Raw genomic sequence first — 18,277 nt, forward strand, 5'->3', positions numbered from 1 at the left:
CAACGTGAGGGTAGTTAAAGGTTGGTACGTTGGTTAGGGTGAGGGGTGAGTGATGGGACAGTGTTCAGGTTCTGCTCACAGCCAGGTGCACGTTTAGATTCGGAAGACTCTCAGAGCCACGGTTAGCGTGAGGTTATGCGAAAGGATTGAATGTTGGTTAGTGTGAGGCTGAGGGATGGGACATGTGTCAGCTACTGCCTGCAGCCTGGTATACGTTAAGGTTCGGGTCAGTGTGAGGGCCTCGTTTCACCCGATTGTGAGAGAGTGTTACTTTGTAAGCTACCGTGAGGGTGATGGTTCAGACAGTGTAATGGTTTGGAAAACAGCCAAGTATACGTTTAGGAACGGAAGCATGTTAGAGCCACGATTATCGCCGGGTAGGGAAAAGGATGGATGGTACGCCTGACATGTTGCGGGTGAGGGATGGAACTGTGTTCGCCTGCTGCCTACAGCCAGGTATACATTGAGGTTCGGAGCAGTGTTTGAGGCGCGTCACCCCGACGGAAGCTAAAGGTTGGTATGTTGGTTAGGGTGAGTGTGAGGGAAGGGACAGTGTTCCGGTTCCGCTTACAACCAGGTGCACGTTTAGGTTCGGAACACTGTTAGCATCACTGTTAGCTGGAGGGTATGGGAAAGGATTGTATGTTGGTTAGTGTGAGGATTAGGGAAGGGACAGGGTTGGGCTGCTGCTTTCAGACAGGTATACATTAAGGTTCGGGTCAGTGTTAGCGCCTAGGTTAGCCCAAGGGTGAGACAGGGTTGCTGTGTGTTAAAGTGAGAGTGAGGGTTCGATCAGGGCAGAGTTTCGTATAACCACCAAGAATACGTTCAGGGTCGGAGGAGTGCTAGAGCCTCGGTTACCGCGAGGGTAGGGAAAGGTTCATATGTCGGTTTCGTTGAGGGTGACGAATGGATCCTTGTTCGGATGCTGCCTACAACCAGGTATACATTTAGGTTCGGAACAGTGTTTGAGCCGCAGTAACCGTGAGGGAACCTAAAGGTTGGTATGATGGTTAGGGTGAGGGTGAGAAACGGGACAGGGTCCGCCTCTACGTACAGCCTTGTGTACGTCTAGACTCGGAACATTGTTAGGGCCACGGTTAGTTGGAGGGTATGGGAAAGGTTTGAATGTTGGTTAGTGTCAGTCTGAGGGTTGGGAGAGTGTTCGGCTACTGCGTGTATCCAGGTATATATTAAGTTCGGGTGAGGGTTAGTAACTCGCTTAACCCGAGGGTGAACAGGGTTGGTGTGTTAGTTAAAGTGACGGTGAATGTTTGGACAGAGTAGAGTTTCAGATAACAGGCAAGTAGGTTCTGAGCAGTATTTGAAACTCGGTCAGCGTGAGGGAGGTTAAGTTTGGGATGTTGGTTAGGGTGAGGGTGAGCGATGGGACAGTGTTCAGGTTCTGCTTACAGCCAGGTGCATGTTTAGGCTCGGAAGACTCTTAGGGCTCGGTTAGCGGGAGGTTGTGGCAAAGGATTGAATGTTGGGTAATGTCAGTCTGAGGGATGGGAGAGTGTTCGGCTACTGCGTGTATCCAGCTATACACTAAGGTCGGGCGAGCGTTAGAAACTCGGTTAACCCGAGGGTGAACAGGGTTGGTGTGTTAGTGAAAGTGACGGTGAGGGTTTGGATAGAGTAGAGTTTCGGATAAGAGGCAAGTAGGTTCCGAGTAGTACTTGAGAGTTGGTCAGCGTGAGGGAGTTTAAGTTTGGGATGTTGGTTAGGGTGAGGGTGAGTGATGCGACAGTGTTCAGGTTCCGCTTACAGCCAGGTGCATGTTTAGGCTCGGAAGACTCTTAGGGCTCGGTTAGCGGGAGGTTATGTGAAAGGATTGAATGTTGGTTAGTGTGAGGCTGAGGGATGGGACATGTTTCAGCTACTGCCTGCTGCTGCCAGGTATACATTAAGGTTCGGGTCAGTGTTAGGGCCACTGTTAGCCCGAGTGTGAGAGTGGGTTGGAGTGTTAGTTAGGATGAGGGGGAGGGTTGAGACTTGGTACGTGTTAGATAACAGCCACGTATACGTGTAACATCGGAAGAGTGTTAGAGCCACGGTTATCGCCAGGTTAGGGACTGGTTGGTATTTCTGATATGTTGAGGGAGAGGGATGGAACTGACTTCGGCTGCTGTCTCCAGCCAGGTATACATTTAGGTTCAGAGCAGTGTTTGAGCCACGTTCACCCCGACGGATGTTCAACTTGGTATGTTGGTTAGGGTGAGGGTGAGGGATGGGACCGTGTTCGGGTTCTGATTACAACCAGGTGTACGTTTAGGTTCGGAACACTGTTATGATCACTGTTAGCTGGAAGGTATGGGAATGTATTGAATGTTGGTTAGTGTCAGTCTGAGGGATGGGAGAGTGTTCGGCTACTGCCTGTATCGAGGTGTACATTAAGGTTCGGGTGAGGGATAGGAACTCGGTTAACACGACGGTGAACACGGTTGGTGTGTTAAAGTGGCGGTGAGGGTTTGGACAGGGTAGGGTTTCAGATAACAGCCAAGTAGGTTCGGCGCAGTATTTAAGCCTTGGTCAGCGTGAGGGTAGTTAAAGGTTGGTACGTTGGTTAGGGTGAGGGGTGAGTGATGGGACAGTGTTCCGGTTCCGCTTACAACCAGGTGCACGTTTAGGTTCGGAACACTGTTAGCATCACTGTTAGCTGGAGGGTATGGGAAAGGATTGTATGTTGGTTAGTGTGAGGATTAGGGAAGGGACAGGGTTGGGCTGCTGCTTTCAGACAGGTATACATTAAGGTTCGGGTCAGTGTTATCGCCTAGGTTAGCCCAAGGGTGAGACAGGGTTGCTGTGTGTTAAAGTGAGAGTGAGGGTTCGATCAGGGCAGAGTTTCGTATAACCGCCAAGAATTCGTTCAGGGTCGGAGGAGTGCTAGAGCCTCGGTTACCGCGAGGGTAGGGAAAGGTTCATATGTCGGTTTCGTTGAGGGTGACGAATGGATCCTTGTTCGGATGCTGCCTACAACCAGGTATACATTTAGGATCGGAACAGTGTTTGAGCCACAGTAACCGTGAGGGAACCTAAAGGTTGGTATGATGGTTAGGGTGAGGGTGAGAAACGGGACAGGGTCCGCCTCTACGTACAGCCTTGTGTACGTCTAGACTCGGAACATTGTTAGGGCCACGGTTAGTTGGAGGGTATGGGAAAGGTTTGAATGTTGGTTAGTGTCAGTCTGAGGGTTGGGAGAGTGTTCGGCTACTGCGTGTATCCAGGTATATATTAAGTTCGGGTGAGGGTTAGTAACTCGCTTAACCCGAGGGTGAACAGGGTTGGTGTGTTAGTGAAAGTGACGGTGAGGGTTTGGATAGGGTAGAGTTTCGGATAAGAGGCAGGTAGGTTCCGAGTAGTATTTGAAAGTTGGTGAGTGTGAGGGAGTTTAAGTTTGGGATGTTGGTTAGGGTGAGTGTGAGATATGGGACAGGTTTCGCCTTTTACTTACAGCCTTGTGTAAGTCTAGACTCGGAACATTGTTAGGGCCACGGCTAGCTGGAGGGTATGGGAAAGGATTGAATGTTGGTTAGTGTCAGTCTGAGGGTTGGGAGAGTGTTCGGCTACTGCCTGTATCCAGGTATACATTAAGGTTTGGGTGAGGGTTAGGAACTCGGTTAACCCGAGGGTGAACAGAGTTGGTGTGTTAGTGAAAGTGACGGTGAGGGTTTGCACAGAGTAGAGTTTTGGATAACAGGCAAGTAGGTTCTGAGCAGTATTTGAAACTCGGTCAGCGTGAGGGAGTTTAAGTTTGATATGTTGGTTAGGGTGAGGGTGAGTGATGGGATAGTGTTCAGGTTCTGCTCACCGCCATCGCCATACTCCCTCAAACTCCCTGCTCTGCTCTACCCCCCTCGGCCGCCAGCACCGCGCTCCCCATCCCCTCCGCAAGTGCTGCCCTCTCCCCCACCCCCGCGCCCGCCGCCGCCATTGCCGCAGTCTCTCATACTCAGTCCTCTGCTCTCCCTGTCTCCAGCACCGTCATCTCCCTCGCCCCCGCCACCGCCGCCGCCATCGTCGTACTCCCTCAAACTCCCTCCTGGGCTCTCCCCCCCTCGGCCGCCAGCACCGCGCTCCCCATCCCCGCCTCCAGCACCGCCATCTCCCCCGCACCCGTCCCCGCCAGCGACATACTCCCTCAATCTCCCGCCTCTACTCTCCCGGCCTCCGCTGCCAGCACCGCCCTCACGACATCCCCCGCCCGGTCCCCGCCGCCGCTGCCATCTCCCCCGGTGACCCAGTGCCCACCGTCAAAGCCCCATTGTCGCCGCCGATATCGCCTCACTGTCGCCATCCACGGGGTTGCCATCTCCTACCTCGCAACCCTCCCCTGCCTCCGCCGCGGTCCCCGCCGCCTCCACCGCCTCCGCCTCCGCCGCCGCCGCCGCAGCCGCCGCCGCCACCGCCGCCGCCGCCCGCTCCGCCGCCGCGGGGGACCTCCCACAACTCCCAGGCCCAGCGTTGCCTGCTGGTGCAAGCCCCCACCAGCCTTGGGGGTGCGGTTGGGGGTAAACCTGGTGGCGGTAGGGGGGCGGTGTGTATGCCGGTCTGGGTCTGGGGAGTCCCAGGATGCCAGAGTTCCACGACTTCTGGCACCCTCAGGGAAGCGGCAGTGTCCCACGGAGCCTCGGGTGGCGCGAAGGGGCCTCGCTGCCGGCCAGGAGTAGCCCGCCGCCCACGCCAGGGGCATTCGGAGGAGGCGGGGAGCCGGACTGGGCGGGGACGCGGTGCTGGCAGAGCCGGCCAGCGTGTCGATGCTCGCCACCGGAGCTGAGCATCTGCATGGCGCACGTTCACGAGGCAGGCCGGGTGCAGGCTCTTGGGGCGCGGGGAGCCGTGTCCCAGCGTCTACGGCCATACCACCCTGAACGCGCCCCATCTCCTCTGATCTGGGGAGTTAAGCAGGGAGGGGCCTGGTTAGTACTTGGATGGGAGACCGCCTGGGAATACCTGTAGGCTTTTGCTCGCCTCTCCTTTGGCGCCGCCGCCCCGGCGTGGCTCCCTCCGAACCCCTGCCGCCCCTTGCCTCTCTGCAGCCGCCCGGCCAGCCGAAGGTCCCCCTGGCCAGAGGAGGGTCAGCCGCCCGGCACTACAAGCTCGCATCCCCGGTCGCACACCAGGACCGTCGGCCAGGGCTCCCCCCCACTCCCTCTTCTTAGTGCTCTTGGCCGAGGCAGGCCGTCAGCCTGCCGCAGTTAGCCGCGTCTCGCTCGCCGCCGCCTCCCCGCCATCGCAGGGCTCCCTCTCGCTCCCCGACACTGCCGCTGCCGCAACCCCCAACGCCCAAGCCCAGGGCTGCCTGCCGGCGGAGGCATCCATCAGGCTCTCTCCATCCCAGGACGTGCCGGTCCTTTGCACCTCGGCCCGAGCCCAGGGGACGCCCTTCCCTGCCCCTGCCCCTGGGACCCGACACACAGGATCGGCGTGTCCTCGGGCAAACGGGACGCCCACCCGCCCCGCCCCACCGGAGTCTTCTGTCTCCGCTGGCAGGCACCTCGCCCCACACCCCCGCGCGTCCCCTCCCGTCTCCCACAAGAGCCAGGAGCCCTCCCTTCCCGCCAGCCACGGTGTCCCCGACACACAGGGCACAAAGAGTCGGGACAAACCAGGGGACGGCGGGAGCAGCACCCCAACGCACAACGCGCCATCGACTCCAGGGAAGACCACCACAAGGGAAGAGCAGGCACGCAGGCACACAACCCTCACAACAAGGGTGCCTGGGGGCTGCCACTCTCCTCCCTCGGGCAGGTCCCTGGGCGGGGCTCAGAGCCCACTGGCCCTCCGGAGACCCTGGCGGCCCGCCCCGGGGGCTGCAATGGTGACTGCCAACGCCAGGGCAATGCCTCCTTAGCGGAGCCCAGCCCCGGGCACGACCGCACTCCGTTGGAGAAGCTGCCACTTCAACACAGCCTCAGTGCGTCTGTCCCAGTCCGTGTGCCCGCCTGTGCGTCCCTCCCACCCTCCCCCACCCCATGTCTGTCTGGCTCCGTGACATGCCAGTTGGGCTCTGGCTCTGGCTCAGGAGCTCTCTCCGCGCGTGCCAGCCCCCTCGCTCTCTGTCTCTGGCCATGTCTCTCTGTATGTCTAGATACATACATGTACGTGTATATACGTGTATATTTCCATCTCGCTCCCTCTTACTCCTCCTCCCGTTCTGTCTGTCTGTCCCTGTCCTGCGGGGACTCTAGTCCCTCTGCCCGCACAAAGACGCAGGAGTTGGCGAGGCCAAGAAGGAACACCAACAGAGCCAAGGATAGGGGGCTCATAGCACCATGTCTCACGGGCGGCTGGCTTGGAGACACGGCAAAGCCGGAGCCGCCCGATCCCCTACCTGCCGGCCGGCCGATTCTCAGCCAACCAACAGACCCCCCAACCTACCGACCCACCAAGCCGGCCAACTGCATTCCGCGCCCCTCTGCAATTTGCATTCCTCCGCAGCCCCTCCGGTGGCCAATGGCCAACTGGCAACAGCTGATGGCCAAGCGGTCACAGCTGATGACCATGGAGCCCCCACGCAGCACCCCTCCGCGCGAGGCCCAGAGCCTGGAAACTGCTCTCTGCGAGTCTGTCCCCACAGTCCCCGTCTGTCTCTCTCCGCTTCTCTCTTGCTCCGTCTCTGGCCTTCTCTCATCCTCTCTCTCACCTCCCTGGGTCAGGAGAGGTGACGCGTAGCCAGTGAAGCGACCGGAGATCGGGCGGGCCGCCGGTCCGGTCGCTGACGAGGGGCGAGGGCCCAGACAGAAGGCTGTGTGACGAAGGGTGGCGGCAGGCTGGAGGTGCTGCCCCCTGGTGGCGGGTGGCTCTCCCTGGCTTTGGGCCAGTGGGTGGAGCCGGCCAGGGCCATGGCCTGGGTTGCACGTCCCTAGGGTGGAGGGGCCTGAGAGGACCCTGCGACCCCCTCGGTGGCCCTGAGAGGTGGGGACAGCACAGCAGCAAGGGGGGTGTGCGGTTGTGGGGCTGGGGGGGGGATGAGAGGGGTTGGGGTAGGGGGGGCGTGGTAAAAGCCGTTCGGGGCCTGGGGAATCCCAGGACGCCAGGGCGCCCAGACATATGTCACAGTCAGGGAAGTGACAGAGGCCCGTGGAGCCACTGGGGGGCGCGAAGGGGCCTCGCTGCGGGCCAGGAGTAGCCCGTCGCCCACATCAGCGGCGTCCGGAGGAGGCGGAGAGCGGGCGGGCGGCGCTCAGGCAGACATGCTCGCCACCCGAGCGGCCCAGCAGCATGGCGCGCGCTCAGCAGGCAGGTCGGGAGCAGGCTCTTGCAGTGCCGGGAGCCGGGTCCCAGCGCCTAAGGCCATACCACCGTGAACGCGCCAGATCTCCTCTGATCTCGGAAGCTAAGCAGGGTCGGGCCTGGTTAGTACTTGGATGGGAGACCGCCTGGGAATACCTGTAGGCTTTTGCTCGCCTCTCCTTTTCGCCGCCGCCCCCCCCCCCCCCCCCCCGCATGGCTCCCTCCGAACCCCTGCCTCCCCTTGCCCCTCTGCAGCCGCCCAGCCAGCCGAAGGTCCCCCTGGCCAGAGGAGGGTCAGCCGCCCGGCACTACAAGCTCGCATCCCCGGTCGCACACCAGGCCCGTCGGCCAGGGCTAACCCCCACACCCTCTTCTTAGTCCTCTTCAGTCCCGCAGGCCGTCATCCCGAACCCTTCGCCGACCCGCGGTCGCCCCACCGCCGCCAGCGCTGCCCTCGCCCCCGCCGCCACCGCCAAATCCGCAGCCATCACCGCGCTCCCCACACCCCCCGCCGGCGCTGCCCTCACCCCTGCCCCCGCCCTCGCCGCCGCCATCGCTGTACTCCTTCAAACTCCCGCCTCTGCTCTCCCCTCTTCGGCCGCCAGCACCTCCCTCTTCCCCTCTACCGCCGCCGCCCGCGCCATCGCCTCCCCGCGCTCAGCGCTCGCCGACACAGCCCCCAACGCTGCCGCCGCCTCCATCGCCGACCTCGCAACCCTCCCGCGCCGCCGCTGCCGCCTCCGCCGCCATCGCTGCTCGCGATCAGCCCACGCTTCTGCCGCCGCCGCCACCACCGCGCTCCCCACCCCCTCCGCCAGCGCTCCCCTCACCCCCGCTCCCGCCGCCGCCATTGCCTCACTCCCTCAATCTCCCTCCTCTGTTCTCCCTGCCTCCAGCACCGCCATCACACCCGCCCCCGCCCCCGACGCCGCCTTCGACGTACTCCCTCAAACTCCCTCCTCGGCTCTCCCCCCCTCGGCCGCCAGCACCGCGCTCCCCATCCCCGCCTCCAGCACCGCCATCTCCCCCGCAACCGTCCCCGCCATCGCCATACTCCCTCAATCTCCCGCCTCTGCTCTCCCGGCTTCCGCCGTCAGCACCGCCCTCACGCCCTCCCCCCGCCCGCCCCCGCCGCCGCCGCCATCGAACCCCGTGCCCCAGCGCCCACCGTCAGAGCCCCCATTGTCGCCACCGCCATCGCCGACCTGTCGCCATCCACGCGGTTGCCATCGCCTACCTCGCCACCCACCCCTGCCTCCTCCGCGGACCCCGCCGCCCCCGCCGCGGCCGCCATCGCTGCTCGCGATCAGCCCCCGCTTCTGCCGCCGCCGCCGCCGCCGCCGCCGCCGCCGCCGCCATCACCGCGCTCCCCACGCCCTCCGCCAGCGTTCCCCTCACCGCAGCACCCGCCCCCGCCGCCGCCATCGCCGTACTCCGTCAAACTCCCTGCTCTGCTCTACCCCCCTCGGCCGCCAGCACCGCGCTCCCCATTCCCGCCGCAAGTGCTGCCCTCTCCCCCACCCCCGCCCCCGCCGCCGCCGCCGCCGCCGCCGCCGCCCGCTCCGCCGCCGCGGGGGTCCTCCCACAACTCCCAGGCCCAGGGTTGCCTGCTGGTGCAAGCCCCCACCAGCCTTGGGGGTGCGGTTGGGGGTAAACCTGGTGGCGGTAGGGGGGCGGTGTGTATGCCGGTCTGGGTCCGGGGAGTCCCAGGACGCCAGAGTTCCACGACTTCTGGCACCCTCAGGGAAGCGGCAGTGTCCCACGGAGCCTCGGGTGGCGCGAAGGGGCCTGGCTGCCGGCCAGGAGTAGCCCGCCGCCCACGCCAGGGGCATTCGGAGGAGGCGGGGAGCCGGACTGAGCGGGGACGCGGTGCTGGCAGAGCCGGCCAGCGTGTCGATGCTCGCCACCGGAGCTGAGCATCTGCATGGCGCGCGTTCACGAGGCAGGCCGGGTGCAGGCTCTTGGGGCGCGGGGAGCCGTGTCCCAGCGTCTACGGCCATACCACCCTGAACGCGCCCCATCTCCTCTGATCTGGGGAGTTAAGCAGGGAGGGGCCTGGTTAGTACTTGGATGGGAGACCGCCTGGGAATACCTGTAGGCTTTTGCTCGCCTCTCCTTTGGCGCCGCCGCCCCGGCGTGGCTCCCTCCGAACCCCTGCCGCCCCTTGCCTCTCTGCAGCCGCCCGGCCAGCCGAAGGTCCCCCTGGCCAGAGGAGGGTCAGCCGCCCGGCACTACAAGCTCGCATCCCCGGTCGCACACCAGGACCGTCGGCCAGGGCTCCCCCCCACTCCCTCTTCTTAGTGCTCTTGGCCGAGGCAGGCCGTCAGCCTGCCGCAGTTAGCCGCGTCTCGCTCGCCGCCGCCTCCCCGCCGTCGCAGGGCTCCCTCTCGCTCCCCGACACTGCCGCTGCCGCAACCCCCAACGCCCAAGCCCAGGGCTGCCTGCCGGCGGAGGCATCCATCAGGCTCTCTCCATCCCAGGACGTGCCGGTCCTTTGCACCTCGGCCCGAGCCCAGGGGACGCCCTTCCCTGCCCCTGCCCCTGGGACCCGACACACAGGATCGGCGTGTCCTCGGGCAAACGGGACGCCCACCCGCCCCGCCCCACCGGAGTCTTCTGTCTCCGCTGGCAGGCACCTCGCCCCACACCCCCGCGCGTCCCCTCCCGTCTCCCACAAGAGCCAGGAGCCCTCCCTTCCCGCCAGCCACGGTGTCCCCGACACACAGGGCACAAAGAGTCGGGACAAACCAGGGGACGGCGGGAGCAGCACCCCAACGCACAACGCGCCATCGACTCCAGGGAAGACCACCACAAGGGAAGAGCAGGCACGCAGGCACACGACCCTCACAACAAGGGTGCCTGGGGGCTGCCACTCTCCTCCCTCGGGCAGGTCCCTGGGCGGGGCTCAGAGCCCACTGGCCCTCCGCAGACCCTGGCGGCCCGCCCCGGGGGCTTCAATGGTGACTGCCAACGCCAGGGCAATGCCTCCTGAGCGGAGCCCAGCCCCGGGCACGACCGCACTCCGTTGGAGAAGCTGCCACTTCAACACAGCCTCAGTGCGTCTGTCCCAGTCCGTGTGCCCGCCTGTGCGTCCCTCCCACCCTCCCCCACCCCATGTCTGTCTGGCTCCGTGACATTCCAGTTGGGCTCTGGCTCTGGCTCAGGAGCTCTCTCCGCGCGTGCCAGCCCCCTCGCTCTCTGTCTCTGGCCATGTCTCTCTGTATGTCTAGATACATACATGTACGTGTATATACGTGTATATTTCCATCTCGCTCCCTCTTACTCCTCCTCCCGTTCTGTCTGTCTGTCCCTGTCCTGCGGGGACTCTAGTCCCTCTGCCCGCACAAAGACGCAGGAGTTGGCGAGGCCAAGAAGGAACACCAACAGAGCCAAGGATAGGGGGCTCATAGCACCATGTCTCACGGGCGGCTGGCTTGGAGACACGGCAAAGCCGGAGCCGCCCGATCCCCTACCTGCCGGCCGGCCGATTCTCAGCCAACCAACAGACCCCCCAACCTACCGACCCACCAAGCCGGCCAACTGCATTCCGCGCCCCTCTGCAATTTGCATTCCTCCGCAGCCCCTCCGGTGGCCAATGGCCAACTGGCAACAGCTGATGGCCAAGCGGTCACAGCTGATGACCATGGAGCCCCCACGCAGCACCCCTCCGCGCGAGGCCCAGAGCCTGGAAACTGCTCTCTGCGAGTCTGTCCCCACAGTCCCCGTCTGTCTCTCTCCGCTTCTCTCTTGCTCCGTCTCTGGCCTTCTCTCATCCTCTCTCTCACCTCCCTGGGTCAGGAGAGGTGACGCGTAGCCAGTGAAGCGACCGGAGATCGGGCGGGCCGCCGGTCCGGTCGCTGACGAGGGGCGAGGGCCCAGACAGAAGGCTGTGTGACGAAGGGTGGCGGCAGGCTGGAGGTGCTGCCCCCTGGTGGCGGGTGGCTCTCCCTGGCTTTGGGCCAGTGGGTGGAGCCGGCCAGGGCCATGGCCTGGGTTGCACGTCCCTAGGGTGGAGGGGCCTGAGAGGACCCTGCGACCCCCTCGGTGGCCCTGAGAGGTGGGGACAGCACAGCAGCAAGGGGGCTGTGCGGTTGTGGGGCTGGGGGGGGATGAGAGGGGTTGGGGTAGGGGGGGCGTGGTAAAAGCCGTTCGGGGCCTGGGGAATCCCAGGACGCCAGGGCGCCCAGACATATGTCACAGTCAGGGAAGTGACAGAGGCCCGTGGAGCCACTGGGGGGCGCGAAGGGGCCTCGCTGCGGGCCAGGAGTAGCCCGTCGCCCACATCAGCGGCGTCCGGAGGAGGCGGAGAGCGGGCGGGCGGCGCTCAGGCAGACATGCTCGCCACCCGAGCGGCCCAGCAGCATGGCGCGCGCTCAGCAGGCAGGTCGGGAGCAGGCTCTTGCAGTGCCGGGAGCCGGGTCCCAGCGCCTAAGGCCATACCACCGTGAACGCGCCAGATCTCCTCTGATCTCGGAAGCTAAGCAGGGTCGGGCCTGGTTAGTACTTGGATGGGAGACCGCCTGGGAATACCTGTAGGCTTTTGCTCGCCTCTCCTTTTTGCCGCCGCCCCCCCCCCCGCATGGCTCCCTCCCTCCCCTTGCCCCTCTGCAGCCGCCCAGCCAGCCGAAGGTCCCCCTGGCCAGAGGAGGGTCAGCCGCCCGGCACTACAAGCTCGCATCCCCGGTCGCACACCAGGCCCGTCGGCCAGGGCTAACCCCCACACCCTCTTCTTAGTCCTCTTCAGTCCCGCAGGCCGTCATCCCGAACCCTTCGCCGACCCGCGGTCGCCCCACCGCCGCCAGCGCTGCCCTCGCCCCCGCCGCCACCGCCAAATCCGCAGCCATCACCGCGCTCCCCACACCCCCCGCCGGCGCTGCCCTCACCCCTGCCCCCGCCCTCGCCGCCGCCATCGCTGTACTCCTTCAAACTCCCGCCTCTGCTCTCCCCTCTTCGGCCGCCAGCACCTCCCTCTTCCCCTCTACCGCCGCTGCCCGCGCCATCGCCTCCCCGCGCTCAGCGCTCGCCGACACAGCCCCCAACGCTGCCGCCGCCTCCATCGCCGACCTCGCAACCCTCCCGCGCCGCCGCTGCCGCCTCCGCCGCCATCGCTGCTCGCGATCAGCCCACGCTTCTGCCGTCGCCGCCACCACCGCGCTCCCCACCCCCTCCGCCAGCGCTCCCCTCACCCCCGCTCCCGCCGCCGCCATTGCCTCACTCCCTCAATCTCCCTCCTCTGCTCTCCCTGCCTCCAGCACCGCCATCACACCCGCCCCCGCCCCCGACGCCGCCTTCGACGTACTCCCTCAAACTCCCTCCTCGGCTCTCCCCCCCTCGGCCGCCAGCACCGCGCTCCCCATCCCCGCCTCCAGCACCGCCATCTCCCCCGCAACCGTCCCCGCCATCGCCATACTCCCTCAATCTCCCGCCTCTGCTCTCCCGGCTTCCGCCGTCAGCACCGCCCTCACGCCCTCCCCCCGCCCGCCCCCGCCGCCGCCGCCATCGAACCCCGTGCCCCAGCGCCCACCGTCAGAGCCCCCATTGTCGCCACCGCCATCGCCGACCTGTCGCCATCCACGCGGTTGCCATCGCCTACCTCGCCACCCACCCCTGCCTCCTCCGCGGACCCCGCCGCCCCCGCCGCGGCCGCCATCGCTGCTCGCGATCAGCCCCCGCTTCTGCCGCCGCCGCCGCCGCCGCCGCCGCCATCACCGCGCTCCCCACGCCCTCCGCCAGCGTTCCCCTCACCGCAGCACCCGCCCCCGCCGCCGCCATCGCCGTACTCCGTCAAACTCCCTGCTCTGCTCTACCCCCCTCGGCCGCCAGCACCGCGCTCCCCATTCCCGCCGCAAGTGCTGCCCTCTCCCCCACCCCCGCCCCCGCCGCCGCCGCCGCCGCCGCCGCCCGCTCCGCCGCCGCGGGGGTCCTCCCACAACTCCCAGGCCCAGGGTTGCCTGCTGGTGCAAGCCCCCACCAGCCTTGGGGGTGCGGTTGGGGGTAAACCTGGTGGCGGTAGGGGGGCGGTGTGTATGCCGGTCTGGGTCCGGGGAGTCCCAGGACGCCAGAGTTCCACGACTTCTGGCACCCTCAGGGAAGCGGCAGTGTCCCACGGAGCCTCGGGTGGCGCGAAGGGGCCTGGCTGCCGGCCAGGAGTAGCCCGCCGCCCACGCCAGGGGCATTCGGAGGAGGCGGGGAGCCGGACTGAGCGGGGACGCGGTGCTGGCAGAGCCGGCCAGCGTGTCGATGCTCGCCACCGGAGCTGAGCATCTGCATGGCGCGCGTTCACGAGGCAGGCCGGGTGCAGGCTCTTGGGGCGCGGGGAGCCGTGTCCCAGCGTCTACGGCCATACCACCCTGAACGCGCCCCATCTCCTCTGATCTGGGGAGTTAAGCAGGGAGGGGCCTGGTTAGTACTTGGATGGGAGACCGCCTGGGAATACCTGTAGGCTTTTGCTCGCCTCTCCTTTGGCGCCGCCGCCCCGGCGTGGCTCCCTCCGAACCCCTGCCGCCCCTTGCCTCTCTGCAGCCGCCCGGCCAGCCGAAGGTCCCCCTGGCCAGAGGAGGGTCAGCCGCCCGGCACTACAAGCTCGCATCCCCGGTCGCACACCAGGACCGTCGGCCAGGGCTCCCCCCCACTCCCTCTTCTTAGTGCTCTTGGCCGAGGCAGGCCGTCAGCCTGCCGCAGTTAGCCGCGTCTCGCTCGCCGCCGCCTCCCCGCCGTCGCAGGGCTCCCTCTCGCTCCCCGACACTGCCGCTGCCGCAACCCCCAACGCCCAAGCCCAGGGCTGCCTGCCGGCGGAGGCATCCATCAGGCTCTCTCCATCCCAGGACGTGCCGGTCCTTTGCACCTCGGCCCGAGCCCAGGGGACGCCCTTCCCTGCCCCTGCCCCTGGGACCCGACACACAGGATCGGCGTGTCCTGGGGCAAACGGGACGCCCACCCGCCCCGCCCCACCGGAGTCTTCTGTCTCCGCTGGCAGGCACCTCGCCCCACACCCCCGCGCGTCCCCTCCCGTCTCCCACAAGAGCCAGGAGCCCTCCCTTCCCGCCAGCCACGGTGTCCCCGACACACAGGGCACAAAGAGTCGGGACAAACCAGGGGACGGCGGGAGCAGCACCCCAACGCACAACGCGCCATCGACTCCAGGGAAGACCACCACAAGGGAAGAGCAGGCACGCAGGCACACAACCCTCACAACAAGGGTGCCTGGGGGCTGCCACTCTCCTCCCTCGGGCAGGTCCCTGGGCGGGGCTCAGAGCCCACTGGCCCTCCGGAGACCCTGGCGGCCCGCCCCGGGGGCTTCAATGGTGACTGCCAACGCCAGGGCAATGCCTCCTTAGCGGAGCCCAGCCCCGGGCACGACCGCACTCCGTTGGAGAAGCTGCCACTTCAACACAGCCTCAGTGCGTCTGTCCCAGTCCGTGTGCCCGCCTGTGCGTCCCTCCCACCCTCCCCCACCCCATGTCTGTCTGGCTCCGTGACATGCCAGTTGGGCTCTGGCTCTGGCTCAGGAGCTCTCTCCGCGCGTGCCAGCCCCCTCGCTCTCTGTCTCTGGCCATGTCTCTCTGTATGTCTAGATACATACATGTACGTGTATATACGTGTATATTTCCATCTCGCTCCCTCTTACTCCTCCTCCCGTTCTGTCTGTCTGTCCCTGTCCTGCGGGGACTCTAGTCCCTCTGCCCGCACAAAGACGCAGGAGTTGGCGAGGCCAAGAAGGAACACCAACAGAGCCAAGGATAGGGGGCTCATAGCACCATGTCTCACGGGCGGCTGGCTTGGAGACACGGCAAAGCCGGAGCCGCCCGATCCCCTACCTGCCGGCCGGCCGATTCTCAGCCAACCAACAGACCCCACAACCTACCGACCCACCAAGCCGGCCAACTGCATTCCGCGCCCCTCTGCAATTTGCATTCCTCCGCAGCCCCTCCGGTGGCCAATGGCCAACTGGCAACAGCTGATGGCCAAGCGGTCACAGCTGATGACCATGGAGCCCCCACGCAGCACCCCTCCGCGCGAGGCCCAGAGCCTGGAAACTGCTCTCTGCGAGTCTGTCCCCACAGTCCCCGTCTGTCTCTCTCCGCTTCTCTCTTGCTCCATCTCTGGCCTTCTCTCATCCTCTCTCTCACCTCCCTGGGTCAGGAGAGGTGACGCGTAGCCAGTGAAGCGACCGGAGATCGGGCGGGCCGCCGGTCCGGTCGCTGACGAGGGGCGAGGGCCCAGACAGAAGGCTGTGTGACGAAGGGTGGCGGCAGGCTGGAGGTGCTGCCCCCTGGTGGCGGGTGGCTCTCCCTGGCTTTGGGCCAGTGGGTGGAGCCGGCCAGGGCCATGGCCTGGGTTGCACGTCCCTAGGGTGGAGGGGCCTGAGAGGACCCTGCGACCCCCTCGGTGGCCCTGAGAGGTGGGGACAGCACAGCAGCAAGGGGGGTGTGCGGTTGTGGGGCTGGGGGGGGGATGAGAGGGGTTGGGGTAGGGGGGGCGTGGTAAAAGCCGTTCGGGGCCTGGGGAATCCCAGGACGCCAGGGCGCCCAGACATATGTCACAGTCAGGGAAGTGACAGAGGCCCGTGGAGCCACTGGGGGGCGCGAAGGGGCCTCGCTGCGGGCCAGGAGTAGCCCGTCGCCCACATCAGCGGCGTCCGGAGGAGGCGGAGAGCGGGCGGGCGGCGCTCAGGCAGACATGCTCGCCACCCGAGCGGCCCAGCAGCATGGCGCGCGCTCAGCAGGCAGGTCGGGAGCAGGCTCTTGCAGTGCCGGGAGCCGGGTCCCAGCGCCTAAGGCCATACCACCATGAACGCGCCAGATCTCCTCTGATCTCGGAAGCTAAGCAGGGTCGGGCCTGGTTAGTACTTGGATGGGAGACCGCCTGGGAATACCTGTAGGCTTTTGCTCGCCTCTCCTTTTCGCCGCCGCCCCCCCCCCCCGCATGGCTCCCTCCGAACCCCTGCCGCCCCTTGCCCCTCTGCAGCCGCCCAGCCAGCCGAAGGTCCCCCTGGCCAGAGGAGGGTCAGCCGCCCGGCACTACAAGCTCGCATGCCCGGTCGCACATCAGGCCCGTCGGCCAGGGCTAACCCCCACACCCTCTTCTTAGTCCTCTTCAGTCCCGCAGGTCGTCATCCCGAACCCTTCGCCGACCCGCGGTCGCCCCACCGCCGCCAGCGCTGCCCTCGCCCCCGCCGCCACCGCCAAATCCGCAGCCATCACCGCGCTCCCCACACCCCCCGCCGGCGCTGCCCTCACCCCTGCCCCCGCCCTCGCCGCCGCCATCGCTGTACTCCTTCAAACTCCCGCCTCTGCTCTCCCCTCTTCGGCCGCCAGCACCTCCCTCTTCCCCGCTACCGCCGCCGCCCGCGCCATCGCCTCCCCGCGCTCAGCGCTCGCCGACACAGCCCCCAACGCTGCCGCCGCCTCCATCGCCGACCTCGCAACCCTCCCGCGCCGCCGCTGCCGCCTCCGCCGCCATCGCTGCTCGCGATCAGCCCACGCTTCTGCCGCCGCCGCCACCACCGCGCTCCCCACCCCCTCCGCCAGCGCTCCCCTCACCCCCGCTCCCGCCGCCGCCATTGCCTCACTCCCTCAATCTCCCTCCTCTGCTCTCCCTGCCTCCAGCACCGCCATCACACCCGCCCCCGCCCCCGACGCCGCCTTCGACGTACTCCCTCAAACTCCCTCCTCGGCTCTCCCCCCCTCGGCCGCCAGCACCGCGCTCCCCATCCCCGCCTCCAGCACCGCCATCTCCCCCGCAACCGTCCCCGCCATCGCCATACTCCCTCAATCTCCCGCCTCTGCTCTCCCGGCTTCCGCCGTCAGCACCGCCCTCACGCCCTCCCCCCGCCCGCCCCCGCCGCCGCCGCCATCGAACCCCGTGCCCCAGCGCCCACCGTCAGAGCCCCCATTGTCGCCACCGCCATCGCCGACCTGTCGCCATCCACGCGGTTGCCATCGCCTACCTCGCCACCCACCCCTGCCTCCTCCGCGGACCCCGCCGCCCCCGCCGCGGCCGCCATCGCTGCTCGCGATCAGCCCCCGCTTCTGCCGCCGCCGCCGCCGCCGCCGCCGCCGCCGCCGCCGCCGCCATCACCGCGCTCCCCACGCCCTCCGCCAGCGTTCCCCTCACCCCAGCACCCGCCCCCGCCGCCGCCATCGCCGTACTCCGTCAAACTCCCTGCTCTGCTCTACCCCCCTCGGCCGCCAGCACCGCGCTCCCCATTCCCGCCGCAAGTGCTGCCCTCTCCCCCACCCCCGCCCCCGCCGCCGCCGCCGCCGCCGCCGCCCGCTCCGCCGCCGCGGGGGTCCTCCCACAACTCCCAGGCCCAGGGTTGCCTGCTGGTGCAAGCCCCCACCAGCCTTGGGGGTGCGGTTGGGGGTAAACCTGGTGGCGGTAGGGGGGCGGTGTGTATGCCGGTCTGGGTCCGGGGAGTCCCAGGATGCCAGAGTTCCACGACTTCTGGCACCCTCAGGGAAGCGGCAGTGTCCCACGGAGCCTCGGGTGGCGCGAAGGGGCCTGGCTGCCGGCCAGGAGTAGCCCGCCGCCCACGCCAGGGGCATTCGGAGGAGGCGGGGAGCCGGACTGAGCGGGGACGCGGTGCTGGCAGAGCCGGCCAGCGTGTCGATGCTCGCCACCGGAGCTGAGCATCTGCATGGCGCGCGTTCACGAGGCAGGCCGGGTGCAGGCTCTTGGGGCGCGGGGAGCCGTGTCCCAGCGTCTACGGCCATACCACCCTGAACGCGCCCCATCTCCTCTGATCTGGGGAGTTAAGCAGGGAGGGGCCTGGTTAGTACTTGGATGGGAGACCGCCTGGGAATACCTGTAGGCTTTTGCTCGCCTCTCCTTTGGCGCCGCCGCCCCGGCGTGGCTCCCTCCGAACCCCTGCCGCCCCTTGCCTCTCTGCAGCCGCCCGGCCAGCCGAAGGTCCCCCTGGCCAGAGGAGGGTCAGCCGCCCGGCACTACAAGCTCGCATCCCCGGTCGCACACCAGGACCGTCGGCCAGGGCTCCCCCCCACTCCCTCTTCTTAGTGCTCTTGGCCGAGGCAGGCCGTCA

General features: G+C 66.5%; 7 pseudogenes; all 7 read left to right on the forward strand.

Annotated features, from left to right (window-relative positions):
• Nucleotides 1-4,849: 4,849 nt before the first annotated feature.
• LOC148757693 (5S ribosomal RNA) lies at nucleotides 4,850-4,969 on the forward strand (annotated as a pseudogene).
• Nucleotides 4,970-7,288: 2,319 nt separating this feature from the next.
• LOC148757694 (5S ribosomal RNA) lies at nucleotides 7,289-7,408 on the forward strand (annotated as a pseudogene).
• A 1,816-nt stretch (nucleotides 7,409-9,224) lies between these two features.
• Nucleotides 9,225-9,344, forward strand: LOC148757695 (5S ribosomal RNA; annotated as a pseudogene).
• A 2,318-nt stretch (nucleotides 9,345-11,662) lies between these two features.
• On the forward strand, nucleotides 11,663-11,782 carry LOC148757696 (5S ribosomal RNA; annotated as a pseudogene).
• A 1,786-nt stretch (nucleotides 11,783-13,568) lies between these two features.
• LOC148757697 (5S ribosomal RNA) lies at nucleotides 13,569-13,688 on the forward strand (annotated as a pseudogene).
• Nucleotides 13,689-16,007: 2,319 nt separating this feature from the next.
• Nucleotides 16,008-16,127, forward strand: LOC148757698 (5S ribosomal RNA; annotated as a pseudogene).
• A 1,812-nt stretch (nucleotides 16,128-17,939) lies between these two features.
• LOC148757699 (5S ribosomal RNA) lies at nucleotides 17,940-18,059 on the forward strand (annotated as a pseudogene).
• The last annotated feature ends 218 nt before the right edge of the window (nucleotides 18,060-18,277 follow it).

The sequence above is a fragment of the Rhinolophus sinicus genome, chromosome 7 (assembly GCF_057876585.1).
Source record: "Rhinolophus sinicus isolate RSI-liver-muscle chromosome 7, RSI-T2T, whole genome shotgun sequence".
NCBI lineage: Eukaryota > Metazoa > Chordata > Mammalia > Chiroptera > Rhinolophidae > Rhinolophus > Rhinolophus sinicus.